The sequence below is a fragment of the Megachile rotundata genome, chromosome 4, assembly GCF_050947335.1.
Source record: "Megachile rotundata isolate GNS110a chromosome 4, iyMegRotu1, whole genome shotgun sequence".
Lineage (NCBI taxonomy): Eukaryota > Metazoa > Arthropoda > Insecta > Hymenoptera > Megachilidae > Megachile > Megachile rotundata.
This window is the reverse complement of record NC_134986.1, coordinates 3,257,096-3,280,483: the sequence shown is the minus strand read 5'-3', so window position 1 is coordinate 3,280,483 and position 23,388 is coordinate 3,257,096. Positions and strand designations below refer to the sequence as shown.

The 23,388-nt window shown below is 30.5% G+C and overlaps 1 protein-coding gene and 1 long non-coding RNA gene across 5 annotated transcripts in view; both read left to right on the top strand.

The window, feature by feature from the left end:
- LOC100882492 (uncharacterized) overlaps positions 1-23,388 on the top strand; it is a 355,400-nt gene that overhangs the window by 125,828 nt on the left and 206,184 nt on the right. The gene's annotated exons all lie outside the window — the stretch shown is intronic.
- LOC143264349 (uncharacterized) lies at positions 8,983-11,920 on the top strand. The gene is made up of 2 exons (XR_013038057.1): positions 8,983-11,515; positions 11,584-11,920. It is a non-coding gene; the product is annotated as an uncharacterized LOC143264349 (long non-coding RNA).

The window sequence follows — 23,388 nt, the reverse complement described above, 5'->3', positions numbered from 1 at the left end:
TCATTCTGGATTCTCCTTAAACTTCGTTCAGCTTTTCTCTAAAACTGAGTTCTAAAAAATTTGCAACTATAGCTCTAAATGAAGAGTAAATTCCTTCTACCACTTCAATTTGCCGTTCTTAATTAGTCATCGTGATCTTTAATATTTAACCTTTCTTCCTGCGCTCGAAAAAGGAATTTTAATTCTAGTACATGAGAAACGTGCAAGAATTACGATCGGAAAGGGAGATTCTCGTGGTTTCGCAGCATGATCGTGATTTAATTACGGACACCCTCGATGGGCGTTGAAAAGTTTCATCCTCTTCGGTCCAAGGTGCTCACGAATCGCCACAAAGATTCGAATCTGCGAAAAACAATTCCGCGTGCAGCTTCCATGGTGGCCAAGAACGCGATAACAAGGGGCAAGGAGCAGATAAACTTAAGATGTGGCTGGTGAACATTTTTCAGGCACGAAGCATCCTCGTTTACGTTAATCAACGGAAGACGGGGAACAGTAAGAGGAAAAACAACGGGAAAACTTGCTCGCAGTTTGTGCTTAATTTATATGAAGGGGAATCCGCAACAACTTGATCGCGGTTCGTTTTTAATTTTACAACGCGTTTAAATTTGCATCATCTGTTCATGTTCTATTATTTGTGGGTTTTGTTTGATTACTATTGTAGGAAAAGAACATTAAATGCACGAATTATAACTTTAAAAACAAACTTTATTTAACACTTTTTAATTAATATTGAACTCTCTTAAACGTTTTTTACACTTTTACCATAACGTCTTGCTTTTATCAACGCTCTCTGATCACTCAACAACATTCTCTTTTTCGTTTTCCTTTTAAAAAAAAAAACGAAACCCGCCCCGCTCGCTCTACAACGCAACGCCTTGAAATGTCGGTAAACATTTATTACCGACGATCAATTGCTGTACCGATTAATTACCAACATTCGGTTACCACACTCATTCACTCCCATTACCACACTATACATATATGAGACGGGTATATTTATCTTGTTAGGTGTCAAGAAAAGGAAAGAATTCTTAAAGAACGTAATTTATTTTAAATATAGTGGGATGCGAAAATGTATGATTTTAGAATATATTAATGATGGAAAAATATGAAGAAAAACAGTTGACAGATATTATACATAGAGTAATTTGAAGGGGTGGGGACAAATATGATGGGGAGGATATTTTAAATATGTTTATTAATTTAATATTACATCATTTTCTTTAATGATCTCTACTTTTAACTGAGTTATTTGCGATTAAAATTATAAAAGATAATGATAAAAAATAAGTATTCCAAAAGAGGAGAAATTTTAATTTTTGAAGAAATTCGAAAAGAATAAAGAATGAAGAATAAAAAAATGAAAAGTAGAAGAAAAACAGAATTCAATTCTGAAAGAATTTTGCAAGAGAAATCGAAAAAGTTTTAAAAAGACGACAAAAAGTTAATAATTTAAGTAATGATTCTATTCATTAGAAAGTGTTATTTGCTAAATTTTAATAGATAGGTTAAACATTAACGAATTTAAATTAATGATATATTGGCAAAATTTCACTATACTCATGATTAATGTCCATATGTTTGTTCATATAATATTGGCAATATGTACTTCTATTGTATACTCGCAATTATTATTGACGATGTGTTGTCAATATAGTATTGTCAATATTTCAGATAGATCATTAAACATTCGCAATGTTTCAAATTTAGAAATTTTCAAACATTGAAATACGTAACTTTAAAACTTTCAATATTTTAAGTTTCAGTTTCAAATTTCAATTTGTGTATTCCTAAAGTATCAAATTTGCAAATTTTCAAATTTCTGAATGCTCAAACACTAAAATTCTAAGATTTTAAAATTCTAAAATTCTGAAATTCTGAAATTCTGAAATTCTAAAATTCTAAAATTCTAAAATTCTAAAATTCTGAAATTCTAAAATTCTAAAATTCTAAAATTCCAAAATTTTCAATATCTCAAACTCACAAGTTCTCAAATTTGCAAATTTTTTTCATTCTAAATTCCTAAAACTTCCAACTTACAAGGTCTCGAAATTATCAAATTTTCAGACCCCTAACCTCTCCAGTCTTTTTAACCTTTCTACTGTGTGAACTTTCAAATTTATAAACCGCATAAAAAGTATTATTCGACAGTTTTGCCTAATTTTTTCATGTAAATTCACGCTTCCTTGGATTATACCACCATTTCGGAAACTCCCTCTATGTATACGTGTCACAGCTCAGGTTCGTGACCCTTTTCCCGAACTCGAGATCGTATTCTTTTCCTTTCTCCAACAATGCCAACTTTCACAGTCAATCTTGTTTCGCTTGAATGGAAAATTCGAGTTCTGTTTCAGCCATACTCCGTACATACAGATTTGACTTTCCATTCCAGACTTTCGACGAAAATCTTGTTTGCCACGTTACGTCCTTCTTTACAATTTTAAATATTCATATATTCAATAGTAGTTGACAGTATGTCCTGTAATTACAGGCTTTCCTTGTTTTTGTATGGACGTTATGAAAAAACTTCAAATAACGCGGTACTTAACGTTAAAAATATTATATTCGTATAATATTTTTTATACAGGGTGAAACTGCAACAGTTTACTGGCCTTTTTTAACACTAGATTTATGGAACACGTCAACATAACGTATGTTAGATTTAGTTTAAATTATGGATATATTAAGATGCTTATGTCGAAACATGTGTTAACTTTTGTCGAGATGAGGAATAATTTTATAAATTAATTTATGCTTCATCCTATATTCACTCACTGTTGTACTTTATTTTTAATTTAAAAATAAGTGTTCGTTGAACATCTGGTGGTTCAGTATTAAGTAAATTTAGTGAATTTAGTATTAAGCAAAATTTAGTGTCAAGTAAAAATGGAACAAAATAATAGAGGAAAAAATCGTTTGGTACATGTTCCAACTTCCTGTGACCTTATTTTTTTTATATGGATGTACTAGTGCAACTGCCAGGTGCAATTGTATTTTATTCTTTAGCGTAACCCAATTTTCTTCTGAAACTACTCAATCCCTTTTGTTATCCTTAATATAATAGTACTATTATATATTTAATATAACAGTACTAATGCAAGATCATCGAATTATCAATACTTCTCAAGATATTTTACATTGTATAAACGAAACGTGCTTTCTTACAATTCGAACTATTAATTTTTCAAATAAATATTTTATAACTTCAAATAACAATTAATTTCATTACCGCGCTATTAGATTGCGTTTCTTCAAAAAAATATTCTAATTATAGAATAAATTAAGAATAAAAACTATTAATGTTAGAAAGATTGATAAATAATTAGAAAGTGACTGAATAATTCCAAAAATTATTAGCGTTCTTTAGGTATATATACATATTAGGTATATATACAGGTATATATACATATGAGTAACAAATTATTACGTACGTCTAACTGTATATTATCAAATATTTGTTAACTTTTCTAACTGAAAATAATCACGTTAATTACTTGGAATTATATAAAATAAATTTAACAAAGTATTGAAAAATATGTGGTAAGATTTTGTTAAAAATAAAAGTACTACCTAATGCACTCTTCAGTTGCTTCTGTGTGGCAGACAATGTGTTAAGCTTAAGTTTGTGACATGTGTGACCCGATATGCACAAGGGTATTAACATCTTGTACAACTAACCTAGCCTATCTGTAGATAACAAAAGGATGGATAAACATTTCAGAATCAAAATATCAGTGGATTCCGTGTGGAAAAATAAATGCAAAATGTACTATGCTTTTGTAATTTCATTTTTGTTTTCCAGAAAATAAAAAATTACGAATGTTGGCACTTGGCTAAACCAGATTAAGTGGGATCAAATGGACTAAATTGCGAAGTCAATCACAAATTCTGTTAAGGTTTTATTAAATTCGATAACCATACTGCAAACTTATAGAGAACAAAAGTATTGTGTTTTTTCCTATTCACAAATGTTTAAACAATTTGCTTTTCACAATTACATAATATCTGTTTTGTTCCGCTGATTGAAACAGAGCCATAATATGAATCTCATGCGTTGATTAAACTAAATTGCTAATTCAGATCACTCAAGTAAATTTCTACCATATCGACTTTCTTGTTAATATTCATATTAAACTATTAACAGGTTACATAGTTTAACAAGTTAAACTATTTGTATAGAACCAATTGTTAGAGCGTTCTTAGATATCTTCACAAGTTCCTATAATTCAATAAGTTATATTTTAATAGGTTTATAAGTTATGCGACTTCTCTTTTGAAAAACATGGTTGGGGACAAGAGTAACATGTTTCTAGATGGACATAAAAACTATAAAAACTGTACCAAGGGTAATGTATTATACATGTCATAATTGCATTTGGGAATATATAAATAAACCACATAGAAAATACCAAAGAAATGTTCAAAGTTACATGCGTTTTATTTTTCTATTTAAATATACGTGTGCTTTTTTTCATTTCTTTAATTTTAATTTAATTGTATAGTATATACCTGAATAAATTATTTGACAAAACTTTGATTATCCACTTAATTCAGAATATTTTAAAAATTATTATTACTATTATATTTTAGAATACTTATACAGAGTGACTCACCACATTTTGCCTCTAGATTTGTGTCATTATTATTACTCACAGCAAACAATGTTTCAGATGAATTTGAATGGTTTTGAGAGGAGCATATACTCGTGGTATATTTTTTTTGTAGGTGGACATGTAAAGGACATATGAAGGTCATTAATGTTTTTTTAAATGGAATCATAAATTTTTTATTGCATCAGCTGATACTCCTTCGTATTCTTTACAAAAAAGTATTAATCTTTTTATGTGAAAAAATCATTAGTTTAGGAGATATTTTAATTTTAATGTCTATTTACAGAAAAGGTTCAATGTGGCGACCATTTGCATCGGAACACTTTCTGAATCGAGAAATTAATGACTTACTAACATTCTGTAGTGTATAATCTTTCTACAGGTGTAGCACTTTTCCCAGCTTCAAAATAAACTGATAACATGTCTATCTTTTCTTCTTTAGGATACTTCATTATGAAGTGATAATTCTTCGTATCGTCGTATTCATCGTATTAGAGACGTAACAGAGACAAAATTTCCCTGTTACTGCGTAACAAAAAAAAAAACAAAAACTCACAATTCGTTTAGTGACACGTGACCTCTCAAAGCATGTAGAAAAACATTTGCTGTTAAGTTACGGCAATTCATAATATTAACCAGAAAATCATGATTTCCTAACAAGTTAGAATTAATATATTTCCTAAACTAATGATTTTTTCACATAAATAGATTAACACTTTTTTATAAAGAATACGAAGGAGTATCAGCTGATGTAATAAAAAATATATGATTCCATTTAAAAAAACATTAATGACCTTCATATGTCCTTTACACGTCCACCTACAAAAAAATATACCACGAGTATATGCTCCTCTCAAAACCATTCAACTTTATCTGAAACATTGTTTGCTATAAGTAATAATAATGACGTAAATCTAGATGGCAAAATGTGGTGAGCCACCCTGTATACTAGTGTATACGAATTTTCCACCATTTTCTTTTAGGAGATCCCATTGAATACGAAAGGTTCTGCTACTGTTTATACAGTGAGAGTTCATTTTTTACTATAAATTAAGAAAACTATTATAATTAATTGTTAAAATTTTTTAGCAATATTTTGTCACTTAGACGTTCCCTTTAAAATTTTGATCCTAATGATACGCATACAATTTTCTTTATTTACAATCCTTCAATCCATTCGGGACCCATAGGAGAATACACATACAATTCACAATCATGACAGTTTAATAACAATTATGTTTATAAATTTTCTAAAAGATTGTCTTATAGAACAATTCTGTTTCTATTCTATATTCTAAATCAGTTTGAAATAGTTGATCACACTGCATGCATGAAATTTTCATAAAAATCAGTGCGGCATAATAAATTTACATATCTCTCTCCATTTTCGAACATTGCTGTATTTGGTTTCCCTCATCTCGTTTTGCATCATTTATGCGCATCCACTTTTTTTGGTGGATTCCTCGGGTTGAGAACCGGGTCACCGAGTCTTGAAAGAATCCACGAGATTTGCATGTGAATTATAATGCAACGTGCGAAGCGCAGTTGCGCGTGTTAAGGGAATACTGCCAACTGATCTTGGAAAATATTGAAATTCAATGGATGAGAAAGGTTTTAGACCTTCTTTTCATTCTATATTGAATACTCCATGCTGTTAGAAACTTCTTTTCGCTAATGCTTTTTCCGTAGTCAATAGAGGATATTATAATAAAACATTAAAAATTTACGTCGCGGTCGATGTAACCCATGTAAGTTTGAAAAGCTCTATTAATATATGAGAGTTGGACTCTAAAACTGTGATTTGGAACGAACTTATTTTGATACTTCTAATAATTTCTAATTATTATTTCACGTACATTTCTTGTCGCATAAAAGTAGAAACTAAATTTTTATTCATTTTACATGTAACTTATGCGGTGAACTTCCCTTGCTTGTTCCGTATTTCGTAGAATATGTTGCTATGATTTTTTAGCGACTCACAAGGGAGTGACGGGAAAATGTCCACCATATTGATCTAAGACAGACGTGACCTGCGTTGGCGGTAAAATACAAATATATTTGTCTGAAGATGAATTTTCTTACTAAAGTAACACGTCATATTTTTATGAAACTGAGATTTAATTTGTTAAAGGCTATTCTTTTGTAGTTTAAACATAGTTCTCATAATTAGCAATAGAAATAAATTTATAATTGTACTCGTTATTTCTTACACTAGTTCCTGATGTAAGGTTCAATTTAAAGCGTTCACAAATTTCTAGATCCCTAAATTCTACGTGCCCGCAATTTCCCCGTTCACAAGTTTCTAGATCCCTAAATTCTACGTTCTCTCAATTTTTCAGAAATTCCACACTCCCAAAATTTCTACGTTTACAACTTCCTATACTCCTAAATTCTACGTTCCTAAAATTTGTCCGTTTTCAAATCCCAAGATGTCCAAATTCAAATATCTGAAAATTCGTTCATCTTCAAATCTCCACATCCTAAAATTTCGAAACCAACAAATTACACAATTTCAGCTATATCGGTGATCAGAACATATTGCACTCTCCTTGTTGATTTCTTGTCCCCTGGTGTAAATTACAAAAGGTATAACTAGTACGGTCGATAGAACAACAGCTAGGGTCGTTTCTAATGCATCAACATTAGAAGCCATTCCTCTCTGCAGACCGGTGAATTACCATGGCAGTCGCATCGCGAAACGCTTTTCCGGTTCATTATCATGGAGATCTATTATTATGAAGCGACGCCGCTGGCAAACCGCTGCACCCGGCCCGATAACAATCGATTCCAGCGAGAAATATTAGAATTGATTCGAACGTCGATTTACTGACAACAATGAGTAGAACGTGCACTACTGCTGCCACGGCTCGTTAGACTTCCTCTTTGTAGATGGCCGTCAATGTGCCAATTGTATGCCACAAAGCGCGGTGACCTTCTCTCAGCAGAAAAAACATGTACATAAATTCTCAAAAACACGGTAACTTTTAATGTAGTGAAGGTTCGGCTAAATCTGGTCGGATTGGCGTGACTTTGTCTTGAAAGTAGAAAATCTTCGACTTTGTTGTTGCGTAAATCATAGGAGTTTAGGGGTGACTTGTTGAAGATGCACGGAGAGTTTAAATCTAAAAATTCGTTAGTTTAGGAATTTGGATATTTCAAATTGATTATTTGGAAATTTAGGGTTTGCAGAATTTAAGGTTTCTGAAATTTGGGGATTTGAGAGATTGAGGGTTTGGGAATTATATTTGGAAATTTAGATATTTAGAGATTTGGAGATTTAGGAATCCGAGAATTTTGGGATTTGCAAATATGTGGTTGGGAATTTAGAGGTCTGAGATTTTAAAGATTTGGAAATTTGAGCATTTGGAGATGTGGGAATTTCGGAATTCGATTATGTGGAAATTTGAGATTTGAAAAAATTAAGGTTTTTGATATTTTGGAATTTAAAAGTTTAAGGATTTGGGAATTTTAACATTTGAAAATTTAAAAATTTGTGAACTTCTAAAGTCGAAATTCAAGAAATTAATATATTTAAAAAATTTTCTAATTTGGGAATTGGAAATTTATAAATTTCAGAATTTATATATTCGAAAGTGTATGAAATACAGTTTATATATGTATCAAATACAATTTATATGTATAAAACTGTATGCAACTGTATGAAACTGTATGTAACTGTATTTTACGTTTATTATACCTTATTTTATATGTTGAAGGGTACAAAGCATTATCAACGAACTCACACAAACAATTAGTGTGACGAATTACTATGAAACCATCGATGACAAAGAAATACGACATATTTGTCAAATTTATGAAAAAATACAGAAGAAATCAATGTTGGAAACAAATTTACTCCTATATTTTAGTCCTACATCTATCTTTTACTTGAGTATTTGTATAATTTTCCAGTTTATTTAATTGTGGAAGAACTGACCTTTTTTATCATACTTTCACAAGTTGATTAAATATACCCATTGCTATGGATGCACGTTTTACTTCTATATTTTTCTCCAATCAAATTAATGTCGCCGGACCAGGTGCCTTGCGTAAAATCGAATGTGTATTTAAAATGTAGAGTGCCTACTGTAAACAGGCAGAACAAGATTGGGATAAAACTACTTTAAAGTCGTTTTAAACGATTAACTCCTTGCACCACAATATCGTGTCACACTCGTGATGCACCTTACAGTTCATACGTGACAAAGTAGACTCATATTTTCATTGCAATTGAATTTTGGATTCAATTCAATTTGGATTGGTTACAATCTTCAAAATGTGGATTTTAGGATTTTAGAAATTTTGGAAAATCAAGGAAAGTTTCTTTATTTGTTATTTGCAAATAACAAAGTTTAATTATTTGCAGCAATAATTAATGAGCTGTGAATGACACAACTGTTTAGGAAATCGCTGGTTAAATGGTTAAATGTGTTTGAAACTATTGAAAACGATAGAAACCACGATTATTGTTGATTTTACGACTGACTTCGACTTTTACACCTTTATTTCAGATGTTTAATATTCACGCTGTTTTACGTTTATGATTAAGCAAATATTACGAGATCTGTTCCAAAAGTATCCGACCTTCCTTCATATTTCCCTGCTGGTGTTATCCTACGTCATCGGGCTGGTGGCATCCTTCGAAGTAGTCCCCATTTGATTGTATAATACGCTGCCAACGACATTATCACTTATAGAAACAGTTCTGGAAGTCGTTTTTCGAAATAGCCTTTAGAGCGTTCGTCGCATTAGTTTCGACCGTTTCTTTATCGTCAAGTCGGTGTCCTTTGAGTGGCATTTTCAATTTTGAAAACAACCAAAAATCGCAGGGAGCTACATCAGGACAGTACGGATGCTGACGGAGCTGTATCACATTGTGTTTCGTCAAATATTGCTGCACAAGATTCGATGCATGCGCTGGCGCGTCATCGCGATGAAGAAGCCAATCACCGCTTGACCAAAACTGAGGCCAAAACTAGTTTTTGGTATTCCAAGATCACATTCTAGTTCTCGCACAGTCAATCGACGATCTTCGTTGGTCGCAAGTCGCACACGTTCGACATTATTAGGTGTTGTTGTCGTGAAAGGCCGCCCAGAGCGTGGGTTACTACCAACAGATGTGCGACCATCTTTGAACCGCTTATACCACTCTTTGATTTGTGTGTTGCTCATACACTCGTCCCCAAATGTCTTCTTTGTCATTTCGATGGTCTCCGAAAAACTCTTTTCGAGTTTTAAGCAAAATTTGATGCAAATTCGTTGCTCCGATCTTTCTGTCATTTTTCACAACAGCAGAATGCGACGAACGTAAAAAACGCTTCGTAAATAAATGCACGTTGCACGTGAACTAAGGTGTCCCGATGAAAACTGCGATATCGTGGGAGTTCGTAAAGCTTTGCAGTTGATACTCATACCTGGCAAATGACGCTAAAATTGTCAGGTGCGAAGAAATTAAAGAAGGTTGGGTACTTTTGGGACAGACCTCGTATATGCAGTTTATAAATTACCTGTTGTATGTGAGGGGATCCGTGGTCGAAAAGTGACGTAATAAATTGTATAAAGAACGAGCAAAATATTTATTTAATAACGAATACAAAATGAACAATTCAATAACGTGAGGAAAAGGCAAAGAAACAAAATTCAATCGAAACATGTGAACGCGAGAAGAAATGTTAATGGTGATGTAATGAATAATAAATTCCGTTAGATGCAGGCAAATGTTAATTCATGTATCGTTTTGTTTTATCAACAATATACTAGAATATTTAATAACTGATCAGTAATTCACGGTTTCTTCATTTTATAATATAGACCAGATCAACCCTGGAACACATCTAGTACAAAATTCCGTGTCCGTGTGTGCGGATGTGTCGGGAGAAGCGCTTATTGGAATTCGTGCGGAATATCGGCGCGAAAGTAACAGCAAATCGAGAGCGGGTCAAAGTATTTGCATACGGCGGAAAAATCGAAAGAAAGTCGAGGAATTTCAGACGTCGCCACGGAACGGTTTAAAGTTTCGAAATTGGAAATTGGAAACGCACACCGTAACCAACCGTTGCGGTGCATGCGCTTATGTGTGTCACTTAAGGCGAACGATTTCATTCGTCACTTCCTCGCATTCGCCACGATTCGTGTTAAAGTATTTACAGCCTTCCGCAGACAACCTTGTGTTTTAACTGACAGTCGAATCCATTGTGATCTTTTTACTCTGCAAATATTTCACTTTATTTCTTCGATCTAAGAATATTCCGTATCTATTTGTCTACAATTGCTATTCGAAGAAATATTCTTTCCGGACAAATTTGATCAAAAGTGTTATATTGTAGGAAAGTGTTGTACTGTTCCATGAAACGTGCTACAAATGCAACTACACGTGCTAAAACAACGATATTATCTTTTGATTTCAGAAGATCTATGTTAAATATGTGCACAAGGTTAATTTCAAATATCGTGCCAAAAGTTTGCTTCACTATCAGCCACAAAATGGTGCCGATATATATAGGGTGTTTTAGTTTTTTACTAATTTTATCAACATTATGTTACAAATTTTATCAACATATTCCATGTGTAAAAGTAAGAAAATGTTGTTATAAAATGATCTTACAAAAATTAGGAAAAAGATGTTAATGCAAGGTTTTAAACTCTTTATAAACTTGTAATAAAAGTACAAAATAACTACAGTATTTACTGTACAATGCTTCAGTCCTGTGCATAAAACTTTACCAGCATGTTCTATGAAAAAAAAATGATAAAAATAATATATGAATATTTTTGTTAAAAAAATTGAAACTTCAATTGTGGGCATTCTTGAACACAGGATTCAGGAAAAACGCTTCATTTTCTCATCTTTAAAAGCAGCACCAACAGCAGTAGTCCATTGTGCAACCAAATTATAACAAAAGAAGGTAAATAAATACATGCAAATAACATTCGCAGAAGAATCGTCCAGGATTCGAAAACATAAAGTCCACAGGGAATATAAAAAGTAATAATGCGGAACTCGAGAGACCGGAAGAGGAAAAGAGGAAGTTCTTGCGGCTTTTCGTGTGCACACATACTTCAGCAGGTTCTCGCCTTATGCAAACGTATGCACAAGCACTTGAAGCCAACGTTTTGGATGACAATGTATACGTATGTAGGTATGCTAACTGAACAGAGCAAACAAAGTGGACAGAGTACTTTTTAAAACCTTCAAAACAACGTCCATTCTTGTATCGTAGATCGGATCAACTAGTCAAATTCATAACTAAAAAACATATACATAAATAGTTTGTATATGAATACATATAAATAAATAGTTATTAAACGAATATTTTTGGGTCTATCTAAAATTTATATTATAAAGTTTAATACGGTTTAATATTTGTACTGTAGAAATTGGGATTATTTGATATTTATATTGTGGGAACTATGACTATTTTATATTTTCAATATTTCTTCTCGTTTGATGCATTTGGACTACATAAATTGATAACTAAAAATAATAATATTTAAGTAAATAACGTTATTATGGTTTTTAGGATTATTTAATATTTATATCATAGGAATTAGGAATTAAAACTAATGTTTTCAAAAGTTTTCATGTTTTTAGTTAAATTGTAAGACTTGAGGTAGATTTAATAACGAAAGTTATCTAGTATTTGATGTAAATGATTTATCTGACACTTCATTATTTTCATAAGTGAAAAATGTATTATTATTCCACTGTATGCATTTATAGAGACAAGTTTTGTACCTTGTATAATTCCTGTATTCAAGGTTAAATGAAGGTCATATTATTGTAGGTCGATGAATTTGTCTGGACATTATATCTTGATAAAAAAAATATGTTGTTCCATTTAAAAAAATTTCGACGACCTGAAATCTCATAAAATATGACCTTAATAAAAATTTGTTAATCACCATATTTTCCCCTTTGAATAAAACAATGTTTCACTTCGACTAACAATGTTTTTCTCTTTTCATAAGAAATAAACAAGATGTTCAAGACTCTACAGTTCAGAAACTATAAAATTCAAAGCAACTCAAATAATGAGAAATCTCAACACGCTGTATTTGTTATTAACGTTCCTCACCGTTTCATAAAACTACACATTTTTCACTATGAGAACATTTTTAGTAAAACCTTTCATCGTTCATTTATATTTATTACATATCTTGCGTGTAGCGTATCATCTTACATGTTGTAAGATGATCGATCGATTATTATCATTGTGAATGAGTTCCGTAATGGATGTGGCCATCGATACATTTTTCAAGAGCTTACAACGAAGACGAAATCGATAACCCATTTATACGTGTCGAAGAAACAACGAAATATGAAATTTATAAATTCGTATCGTTAGCTGTCTATTCGCTAATGGGATTAAAATTGAATACCCTCCAATTTTACCGCTGATTTGTGGAAATTTGTAAACTATGGGCACGCAGATGTTATTCAAGAGCGAAATAGAATCGATAAGTTCCATTGTTGGGTTAGAGATGAATTAGTTAAACGTGAACTACGGTGTCCCGATTGCTACATAAATTTAATTGTTTCCATTCAGATCGTTTGAGTGAAAAGAAGAAAATATCGAGTAAAATATTCAGTACTCGTAAAATAAATTTTACTAATTTCGCTGAAAATATACGAAATACAATATAACAAATTTTTCTGGATTTTTTCATGTTTTTCTCTGAAAAGAGTTTTTAAATTTCTAAATTGGGAAGAATATAATATTTTTCTTGATCATAGAATTTTTTCATTCTGAATTTTTTTGTATTGGAACAAATTTGCCTAGTTGTTATATTGTTGATGCAACTTTTTGTTTTTTCAGTTCCCACACGTAATAGTAATATCTTAATTTTTACGAAGAAGATTGTTTTCTCCCAGTCTTACTTATAAAAACGGAGTTATATTAATTAAGATTATAAAAATCTTTCAAACGACAACAAAAGACATCTATTTTTCATTTTTATACGAATCAGAAATTTGAATATGATATTTTTATGAATTAAAATAATTTATCAAATTTAAACATTGTAGTTTCTTTTGAAATCATTATTCTTGAGTCATTTCATTAGGACTCCACCTGAATTTAACCAGTTAACTGTGATTGACGAGTATACTCGTCATGCGTATAAAGTAGTGACCATTGGCTATTTAAATTGTAATTTTTGAGAAAAACAAAACATATTCTGAAATTTCAAGATGTTTAGAATATTTTGAGGCCATGCCAGAATAAAACAAACAAATAAAAAATATAAATAATTTGAGATGAACTCATGCGTCCCCGTATGCACCGGCTGAAATAGCTTACCAGTTTGCACAACGAATTTATTTATGTGCGACAACAACTTTTTTTAGATGTTAGCGTGAAAGGAAAGCAAAAGCAAAAGTCGGAAAGTTGATTTATGATAGGGTCCCTTTAGGGATGGTCTATCATATCCATTTAATTTTTATTGTTTTTTCGTCTAATAAGTATGTAATATATGTTTAAGTTAACCAAATAAATATACATTAGTAATAAAAGTGTCAGTTTTATAAAATAAACCCATCTTTTTGATCCAATATCTTACCAGCGCAATTTACTCTGTGATTGACGAGTATACTCGTCATCGCTCGATTTCGGCGACACAGTTAACTGGTTAATTTAAAACAGTCACTATTATTTCTGAAATTTTTTGTTATACAAATTGGTCACAGTTTGTTTTAAAATAAATTAGATAGTAAAGTTTTTATAATTTTCTCCTGTTAGAAATTGGACCTAATTTTTAAAATCACAGCATCAATGCATTATTGGGATAAATATTATTCTTCAAGTAATTAATTGGATTACCGCAAAGTACGTTGAATTAATTTCACATTAACGTAATAAGGATCATTTTAATAAACGCATTGAATCCTGAATTTATGTACTTCTCTTTCAATGAATTGAGGGTTAAATTGAAAGGGTTGAAATGGTATTCGAGTGGACTTTATTGATTTCCTTCGGCTTAGCTCATAATACCGAATTCCTTTGAATTACAACATAATTTAATTTTTGAAAAGATTGGGACATATAGCTGTAATATTAAACGAAATTACATGCTTATTTTTGTTTTCTTGCCTAAAAATTGTCGATCTTAACTGTTTATATATTTTGACGTACAAAAAGTTTTAGAATATAAATAATTTTGAACATGAAAAAAAATGTTCGAAACTGTAAATTAATTGATAGATCCTAATTAAGAATTAAAGTATGCCAATTTTATAATTCATAAATTTTTTGTAGTTTTGGGAGAAAGTTAAATTATGGAAGGTTGAAAAGTATTAAGACTTTTAGAAAATTTAATATACATATACATATATAAATGTTAACACTATTAACTTTATATTATGTTTAATGTTAATATTGTGAACATTCGTTGCATTATGTGCAAATATTGAACATAAAATAATACACCATGTAATTCTTGTATTTAGTGGAATACAAATGATGTACACATTACATTACTTCTAAAATTATCGAAAACATTTGTAATTTTTTCAGTTACAATTTTTTGTTTCACATTCACATTATATTGCAAATTTGCATCATTCACTGATGAATTCACAATAAATTTGTAATATATTAAAAGATTTATTTATTATTATTATTGTTATTATTATCACTTCTCAGAGTTCAGTGCGAATTTCTACGTTATATTTTTTAGCATTCCAGTGTTCTAATAAACATAAGTTTTTAATATTTTAAGGTTTTTATAATAATAAAAAGTCCAAAGTAACTTGTGTAAATAATACTCATAATAATTGTATGAAGCAAACTTATATTTGTTATAATATATTTTTCCTGGTATAATAATATAAATATATAAAACATTTTTAGCGGTTCATGTAGCGAAACTTTTTCCTCAAACTGTTGATAAAGTGTTTTCTCTAACATTTTTAAATGTTTCTGCTCAAGAAAACGAGGTATAAAACGTACTATTTGATTGCTATTATTATTATATACATAAATGTATTATTGTAAAATGCGTCATTTTAAATGTATGATATTTTAACATACTTAATAGATTTTATAGATGAAATATTTTATAACTAAACTCATCGGTTTTTCAAACAAGTTAAAATACATTATTATTCTCTTATTTTTCATCATTTACTCTTAAAAAATACATTAAAATGTTTGCATTTAAAAAGCTTACATTTGTAGTACTCAAACATGTATTGTTTTTTAAAATAAAATCTTGCAGTATTGAACTATTCACATCTGTTTTCACTCAACATAATACATAAATAATAACTTCAAATTTTAGATATAAGTTTTATAGTCAATTTTCAGTCAATTTCTCGGTGCAGATATTTCACTGTACAACAATGTGATGCATCTTGCATAATTATCCTATTAACACGTCTGCCTCGTCGCTCATATGTGGATGACGTTTGAATTTCCATACAAATCCATCATCCATGGTATTACCAATTCTTCTACTTATTGTATAATTAAAAACATTCGTATTAGATGCTTGAAATTATAATATGTGTATGATAATTATATTTAATCCTTTCAGACCTGATCTTTTTTGTCGTCGAAAACATTACAATTTTTCGTGTGGCAAACACATTCTTAACACTAAATTTTAGAATACAAGGATTATTATTATACCACACAAACGTTACGTCTTGATTACAAATAAGTACAATTGCGTTTATATTATGTTACAAAAAAAAGTTTTAATGTGTATTTTCGAATATAGAGCAGAACACATATCATTTACATTATAATGATAATTAATTATAAAACATTGTAGTACATTCTAACTATTATATGTTATTGCACATTATGATATATTATTATTGTAATACATTAATTATGATGCATAATAGTACATATTATGCATCAATTATGAAGCATAATAATCATTGCACGTTTTAGCACATTATAGTAAACAATGATATAATATTATGATACATTACAATTATTGTACATTATAATATAACACATTTTAATACATTAATTATAATATATTATGCAATGAATTGTATAATAAATTTACATTTTATTGCGTAGGACTTTTAAGAGATTAGTGTTGCAGATCGATAATAATCAATACAATAACATCGATGTACGCTCATGATACAAATAGCGATGTTCAAAACAAAATATTATTTTTTAACATTATATTATTTTGAAAACAAAATATTATAACAAAATATTTATGCCAAATATTTATGACAAATATTTTGTATTTGATTGTACGTGTTTTTCGATATTGTATAATAGTCCATGTTTATTCAAATATACTAAAAACTATGTTTCTTTCCACAATTTAGCACAGATACAAATAACACAACATCTAAAAGTTTCACCTGATAGATGATTAAAAAATGTGAGTGAGAATAATCGATTTCACAACAAGATTACGAAACACAATTAAGTTTTCATAAGCTATCGCATAGTGAACGTATTAAGAAAAAAATGTTTCCTCGATACAGAAAAAGATTTATCCATTCTTCCTTACAGTACACTTTCGAGCATTATCGCGTTCATAATTGTACGAGAGTGTTTCATAAAAATGCCACCTCCGAAGGACATGATTTATATCCTCAGCGATCGTTTGTACACGTGTGCGAGAAGTACGCATTGTTGTTCGACACGTTCCTCGTTCTCGTACACTTCGATCCATTCTTCAGCAAGATCCAACCGATTTGTTAAAGCGAAACCGAAGAAGCGTTTTAGATCTCAGCCTCGAAACCTCGCCACTCCATTTCCTTGAGTGCGACTAAATCGTCAAAGATCGTTTGAACATCTTTCGAGGAAAAGTACCGACACGAGTCTTGAGGAAAATGGACCACGCGGCTGGTAAATCGGGAAGAGTTTCCGAGGGATGAGAACAGTTTTAGCATGACAGAACGAGCTATACGATTTCTTTCGATGCCAGATGGGTCGATTTTAACGGCTGAAATTTCGCCTGAGGAAATCAACGTTGTAATGTGATATTGTCAATTGCAGAACGTTGCGAATGCATAGAATTAATGCGTGGAATACGATGAAAATATCGATTCTTCCCGTTATATGTATTTATCGAGATACAACATTTAAGGAGTTATTGTACAATATTCTTCGGTTACTTGTCTCGATATTTTCATATCGTCGACATATTGTACATCGTTTATTATATTTAGAATAAATTACGGTTCTTTGAAAGCTGTAGCTACTTTTTAATACCTAAAAAATTTGTAAGAACGCAAAGAGTGCTTCAAAAGTCTTGATAAAAGTCAGGTAGTGATACTACATTCAGTTGAAAAAGATGAATAACATTTTCTCATATTCGGCTTCATTTTTTAAAAGATTGAATTCTAAAACTCTTGAATATACATATACAACGACTTGATATTAAGAATATCGGTGAAACGTTTATGTAGTCGTTCTCAAAGAGTTTTAAGCTTTGGAGTGATATTCATATGTACTGTTTTGTAGTACTTTTATATTATGATTTAAATCTTCATTAGACATTTTATATTTCAAAGTTGACCTACGAGTATTCCATCTTTACTCACAAATTGTTTGTTTATATTTATTGGTAGTTATTAATATTTCTCAATATTTACCGATATTTATTGATATGTATTGAAATTTCTTGACATCTTTTGATATTTTGTAATATTTCTTGACGTTTCTTGATGTTTCTTGACGTTTATTGATATTTATCGATATTTACTGATATTTATTGATATTTATTGATATTCACTGATATTTACTGATATTTACTGATATTTACTGATATTTACTGATATTTATTGATATTTATTGTTTTTTGTCGACATTTGTCGATATTTGCCAATATTTATCGACGTTTATTGATATTTATCAATGTTTACCGATATTTATTAATATTTGCTGACGTTTATCGATATTTATTTATATATAATGACATTTAATGATATTTTGAGTAAATGACACAGTAGTGTGAAGAAATTGAGGTTTTCAATGCATTAATTTTTGTATAATTCTGTTGCTCAGAATTATTCTAGTGTGATTGTTGCTCTAACATTTCGAATTTTGATGGACAATTTATTTAATAAATTACAATTTCTCGTCAACGAAGAGTCAAAAGAATTCAGAACATTTTTACATGATACAAGAAATAAAGGAATAATAGTTTGAAATCTTGAAGAATAGTATGTGATAAATGATAATTATCCATCAGTAAAGCGTCGAAAATTATTTGGAATTAATTACCCGCCGTTATTTAAAATGACGCCATATTGGTTATTGGAATATGCTAGTAAAGTTATACGGATAAAACTGGAACATTCTGTATGCGATATGGAACAATAAAACATTCCTTTGTTATTTCGTATTTTTGTTATAATTTTTAAATAAAGGATTTGAAACTGTGTTGATATAACACTTTTTTACTTTTATAAATACGATAATGAATTTTGGCAGTGAAAACTAAAGCACATTTGCATGAAAAGTTGGAAAACAGCGATAAAACATTTATGATAACAGATTCCTGAAATGTAGGTTGTAATCGTAGCATCGAAGAAGCTATCCTTATAAATAAAGAAATAATAGTCACAATTTCAGCGGCGATTACAAATTATTCACAGTCACTAGACATGTTCGTATTTAGCGTATACATAAATTTTGTTTATCACTCTTCAGATATTCTATTATGATATTAATCTCGATGTAAGAAAGACAATTTCAAAATTACGGTCAGTTGCTTTTAATCAATTTTATTTCCCGCGAATTGAAAATTTTATAAGGTATTCATAGTGTAAAAACAGATGTGCCACTAAGATAAGTTCATTTTGAGAATTCCATAGAATTTTGCTATTCATGGAATAATAAACCTCCGTATATATGTATGGCGATGTAACTATTATTACTTGTGTAGTGCTTAACTTACTCAAATTATTTATTATTACTAACGCTGTCAGTTGTAATCATTTCCTGAAAAATATTTCGAGATTTAAATGTTTTGTACCTTGTAATATAAATTTAACCAGTTAAATGTGTTTGACGACTATATTCGTCATGGAGATGTGACAGAATTTTGTGTCATGACGACTATATCCGTCATGCGTAAAATTTTGTTACAATTTGATATTTGAATTGTAATTTTGGCGAAAACTAAATTATATTCGTAAATTGTAATATGTTTAAAATGTTTAGAGGTCAACACGAAATGAAATAAACAAATAAAAAGTGTAAATCATTTGAGATGGATTCATAAATTCTTGAGAGCTAACTCGTCATCGCTTGATTATCGCGACGCACAATGGTGCGCGCTTTGCAAAAAGATCGCCATAGTTAACTGGTTAATATAGTTTGATTTATATAGTTGACTTTAGTATAATGGCCAGGGAGTGTATACATATAGAGTAAATGACATATAAAACTAGACATCACGTACTGCTATATGAAAAAGTAACACATAATTTGGAATAGAGTTTGCTGATTTTTGATTGAGTTTTCGAGAAAATCAAGTTTCAAAACATTTGCTGCTATTACAATTATTTTCCGTCTGTAAGTGTTTTATAAATCTATATTTTATTTTCTTCAAACGTTATTCGCACTATGAACGTGATAATACCTTCCGACACAAATGTTTCAACAGATATATTCACTAACGGACATGGAATTAAGTCGATTTTCGAGACATCGAATCTCAATACAGATAATCGAATTGAAGTAATTAAGCGACCGTATGGCGCCATTGTATCAAAGAAGTGGTTGGGTAGGTTTCAAAGACGACCAGAGGAACATTAACCACGAAATTTATGCTTGCCGATAACGTCTGGTTAGAATTTCGGTCAGACAACGTACTACAACGAGTTTTGTAGTACCCTTTGATTCTGAATGTTCCTTCTGATGCGTTATTATATGCTTATCGAATTATTTAATCACTCTAATGGTCTTCACACTTTAAATCAAAATTTTGAAATATCGTGTGTGGAATTTAAATAGTAAATTAATGTGTAAATAGGGCCTTAAGTTTAAGTTCCTCGAATTTCAGAAAAATTCAGAAAGGAGTTTTGTTACAAAAAAAAGTTTTGTTATTTATTTCGTCAAAAAGAATTTACAATTTTTTGTTAATATATGGCATAATACTTCATGATTCATTAACGTACCAAACATTAATCCATTATATGTTCTAATAAGGTATCAACCATTTTATAAAAGAAAATGTTGACAATAGGTTTATGTAGTCATTTTCAGCAAATCTTAATCTTTAAATTGATGTACTATAAGTGTACTGTAGTACTATAAGTGTATTGTAGTAGTTTTATATTATTTTATATGATTCTAAATTGATCATCGTTCGTTATAAATGGCCAGCAGCCATTTTATATTGGAAACATTAATGAGTTATTTCTGTAGACATTTTTATTGATCATCAAGCTCGAAATTTATATATCACTATTTTTGTGCCAGGTTTTCAAAGTATATTTAATATTCTAACAAGCTAATATAAGTTCTCAGGTTGCAATATTTTAAGAAAGTTCAGTTTCAAAATAAAATTCGGCGCCCATTGTAAAAATATCTAAGACATTTATTATTCAGAGGATTGATCCATAACTAATGGCTTGGGATCAGATTATTCAAAAATTTCACTAATGTTGGATTAAAGAGATAAATATATTCAATTTATAAAACAATGAACACGTAATTTAAAACTTTAACTCAATAACATTTCTCTTCATTCTTGTCTTGTCAATCAATGACATATATTTTTTAACTCTCAAATTGCACAATAAAAGTAAATATGACTGTGTCATTGTTAAACTTACACTTCTTTACTCAAATTACACAATATATATTATTAAAAAAATTATTTATTATTTTTTAATCAATATACACAAACAACAATTAGAAAATAATACCACTAATACCATTATAAATTAATATAAAATGAATTATATACATATTATATCTCTAAATCATTGCGATTAAAAATTACCTCTACATTTAATAATATTTCTTTATGCAATTTATCAATATTTTTCTTCATAACTTTCCTAATAAAATCAGAAACTTCAAATTCAGATTGTTAAAACGCTTGATCGATCATCATTTTGACCATTCGCCAACAAATAGTTTTAAATGTTCGCGGAACTAGAAAGTATTCACGTTATAAAATCGAAACGATATTCGTTTACCCATTGGAAGAATAACCGAATAGGTATTGAAGCGTGAGAAACGAAATTGTTATAAGAACACTTTTTGATAGAAACGCTTCTGTTTACTTCATTCTATAACTTGCTGTAACAAGCAAGTTGATTTTAGTCGTTTTTTTTTGCGGTACGTCGAAAGCTTGTTCCTGCGTGTTTTTTCACGAGGATGAAAAAATTTCTCGCTCCAAAAATCAACAGAATCTAACGGTAGGTCGGCGTAAAGCTGGTAAAGAGAACAAAGGAAAACAGTGGCGCCGCGCCGGGCCGCTTAAAGTAATTTCTTCACCCTGCAAATTTTCGTGGCCAAATATCGTGCAGCAAGCTTCACGGGAAAACAAACGATCACGAGTCTTTTATGGAAGCAATCTGCGCGAACTGGGGCCCATTTACTTAATGCAGCTTGCCGGTACTGACTCTCTAATTAATGTCACCCACGATTTCTCTTCCGAAAACCGTGTTGTTCCGTTCTACTATATCAGTTGCCGTAAAGTGTGCCTTCATCTCACGCTTCTCTGAACCAATCAGATTTTATTAGATAATTTATGATCGTTTTTGATCCTGGTATTATGCACCTCGATGGGTTTTTCAATTTCAGCTACTTTACTATGTTTTTTTAAGATAGCAAAATATAAACATGGACATTAACTTTACATTACGTAAATTATGCTTAAACGATACAGCACTACAATGTGTGACTGACAATGCTATTTTCTACGCGAGTACATCGGAATGAAGTTTTTCGTAATTAATTTATAATTTTTCTCAAACATATGATACATGTGCTTTAACTTTGATAATTTACTTTTTTAGAAAATTCACAAAATATGTGATTTCAGAGTTCTAAAATCGAGAACTTGAAAAATAAAAACTTTTACGATGTTGAGATTTACAGACTAAAAAAGCTTGTATTATTGTACTGTACACAGAACCTTGCATAACTTTTTATGAAAACGCGTTTAATTGTATAACTTTGTTTTATTTAATTATGTAGGCATGGTTCTATTTTGATTCATTTTAATTATTACAGTTAGTACAATTGTTACAATTGCCATTTTTACAATTATTACTATTACTACAATTATTTGATTATTAACAATCGTATCGTACCCCAAACGGTGAACAGTAGGACAATTTCATTAACATTTCGATGATAATAGGATGCACCATTCAATTACAGCTTCAGATCAATCGCTTTCGATAATTAACTTCGAAAGAATAAGAAGAATGATCAAAATACCCCACGAGGATTTTGTTCTGCTTCTACTCGTTTTATCCGTTTTTAGCCATAGCTTGCTCGATCAATTTAATTAGCGCAGCTTTGTTTGGTCAGATTTCTCCCTTTGAGAAACATCGAACCACGCGAATAGAGAATTGACCTGCACATCCATGCCGCCTTCATATTAATCAAGCAGCGTAAACGTTCGGGTATTAATTAAACGACAGACCTTCTGTGAACGATACACCGGCCTTTTGACTGAAACTATGTACCTCAGTGTGATGTAGACGCGATATCGAGCTGAATAGAGCTATAGCGTTGCTGAATGCATTGATGAATTTGTTGTGCTCGGTGTACAGTTCCAATTCCACTAATTCCTGTAGGATAGGACTGTACAGTCTTGTGCAAATTTC